The sequence below is a fragment of the Pteropus alecto genome, unplaced genomic scaffold (genome assembly GCF_000325575.1).
Source record: "Pteropus alecto unplaced genomic scaffold, ASM32557v1 scaffold5, whole genome shotgun sequence".
In the NCBI taxonomy this organism is placed as follows: domain Eukaryota; kingdom Metazoa; phylum Chordata; class Mammalia; order Chiroptera; family Pteropodidae; genus Pteropus; species Pteropus alecto.
In genome coordinates, this window is record NW_006441953.1 from 18,981,030 (window position 1) to 18,983,679 (window position 2,650).

Here is a 2,650-nt window from a genome sequence, read left to right on the forward strand (position 1 = left end):
GAAAGACCAGTTGCTATTCTTTATCTTAAAACAGATGACCAACCAATCTCTAGAGAGACACTGAAGACCAGGTGATCTCTTGTTCCTTTTGAAAATTACCTCCTAGATTTAGAATCCATTGATGATTTTTGCCTAAGCCAGTCTTTATTATGATAGTTGTAAAATGGTAATTTCCAGCCTCAACACTCTGTGCCATTACCAGTGGGAACTTGGTATTTCACTATAAGCAATAGCCTTCTCTTCTCTCGTTTGTTTGTTTACTTATCTATTATTACAATAGATTCATCAATTTCTGTTTTTTAGTGGTTTATAATTCACTGTTGTCCTTAACTATTTGGTACTCAAACTGTCCCAGATTTTGCTGGTGGGAACCCTTTCAAGAGGGCTCTGTGTCCTCGTAACATGCATTCATTATTTCTGTCGAGCACTTCCTTACTAATATTCACTAGAAGATGTTCAAGGCTCACCTTGTATCTACCCAGGGCAGGGATTTTCATGTGTTTTGTTCATTGTCATATCTCTAATACCAGGAACCATGCCAGAACACAGTAGGTGCTCAATAAGAATGTGTCGATTGTATGAGTAAGATTTTTAATTAAAAATCTCCTTAGGTACTAAAATTGATACCTGTGCTGGGCAAAAACCAAATGTTAAAGTTAAGGTTTTGGTGGCCAAAAGCCCGTGAAAATATTTAAACCCTATAACCTACTAATGCTATTTCTAGGAATCACTGTTAAAAGGAATAATCTGAAATTAATATAAAACTTGATTACAGAAAGATGTAAATATAGTGTTATTTACACAAATTAAATTTAGACATAATGTCCAAAAGTGGGAGAATGATCAAGTAAAACTATGGCATATTCACATGATATAATATAAGGCAGACATTAGAAGTTAGAGTTCTAAAAATTTGTTAATAATATTAAATGCTTTTGCTCTAATATTAAGGGGGAAAGGGGAATCCAAAATTGAATATATAGTATGCATAAAATATATTAAAATATATACGCAAGAAAAACCAAAGGAAATACAGAAAAATTTTTCAGCAGAAGTTGCTACTATGTTGATAGGATTATGATTTTTTCTCTTTCTCTTTACTTGCTTTCTGTACAATATGCTTGCATTTCTTTTGTAACTAGAAAAGTTAATGTTAAGTAAAAGAGAAGAAGATATTACCATGCATGATGACTAGGTAGGAAGTATCCCTCATGTTTGCTCTGCCTGTTGCATGTTACAAAATCAGTCCCAGCTTCTGAAAAGTACTTCTCAACAAATGAAAAGAAGAGCTTAGAACAGCTCAAAGACTTTATTCAAGAAAGATCCTATACCTAGAACACTGCACCAGCCTCCTTGTCTCTGTCAATATCTTATCCATTCTTCAAGGTATCTTAGTTTGATTTCCTGCAAAAGCAGAGCCTGGGACAAGGGCTTGGGTGCAGGTGACTTCTTTGAAAGGGGAAGGTGATAAGATATATGTTAATGAGCGGGTTGCTACCAAGAGTAACCTGGGGGACAATCCCCAGGGGATTACCTGAGCAACTTTGTAAAATGTGCCACAGAACTGGTCCACCATAGAGGAGAAGCTGGGGTATTGATTCACCAGTTCCTACCCTCACCTTGGTTGAGAATTGCCCTTGGGGGCAATTTTGACACTTGAATGCTGCCCTGGAAGTAGGCGAGCTAACTTTGAGCAGAACTTTTTTTTTTTAGGCGAGGCAACCCTTGGTTGGCATCAAAGATTCCAAGGACCTTGTCAGCTTATAATCCCTTATTTTTTACACCTACAGCACTGGTCTTCCTAGGTGGTCTCCCATCCCAGTACTAACCAGGCCTGACCCTGCTCAGCTTCCAAGATCAGACGGGATCGGGCTTGTTCAGGGTGGCATGGCTGTAGACTGAGCAGAACTTCTCGAGGTGAGAAACTAGCAGGCTGTCTACCACAGCTGCTGTGCCCCAGCTCCAATTCATCCCCACACCAAAGAAGCTTTTGAGTTTTTTATAAAAGCATTAATATCCCCCTTCACCAATACTTCCATAGCCTTTTGTTTATGATGCCCCAACTTTCTGTGGGAGCTTAGGTACCTCTCTATGCCTCAGTTTATTCATTTGTAAAATGAAGATAATAGTCCCTGTGGCAGATTACAAAAAGGACTGCAATTCTTCACTTCTCTGGTATCCATGCCCTTTATAACATAACTTTGCAGCTCCTCTCAAGAGATGGAGCCTAGTCCCCATTCCTCAAATCTAGATTACCCTTGTAAATTTGCTTTGACCAAGTGCAAATGCGGCAGAATTGACCATGTATCAGTTTTGAGTTTTGGCTTCTAGAGGTTTGTGTGCTTCTACCTGTTTCTTGGATACCGCCTCTGCCATGAGAATAAACAAGAGCTAGCCTGCTGAGGGAGAAGAGACCAAATAAAATGAAGGCAAATTGTCTCATCTCAGACCTTCTTAGACCAGCCAGCCCCTGGCCACCCAGATGCAGGAGACATCCCAGCCCAGGTGCCTCAGCCAATAGCCAGCTGCCCCAGAAGCAGAAGCTCCCAGACGATGCACAGACTTGTGATCAAAAATAAATGTTATTGCATGCCACTGAGATTTTATGGTCATTACACAGCATTATTATGGTAATAGATAGCTGATACGG

The 2,650-nt window shown here is 39.6% G+C and overlaps 1 pseudogene; it reads right to left on the minus strand.

Annotated features, from left to right (window-relative positions):
- Positions 1-1,781: 1,781 nt before the first annotated feature.
- LOC112485632 lies at positions 1,782-1,899 on the minus strand (annotated as a pseudogene).
- Between the last annotated feature and the right edge of the window lie 751 nt (positions 1,900-2,650).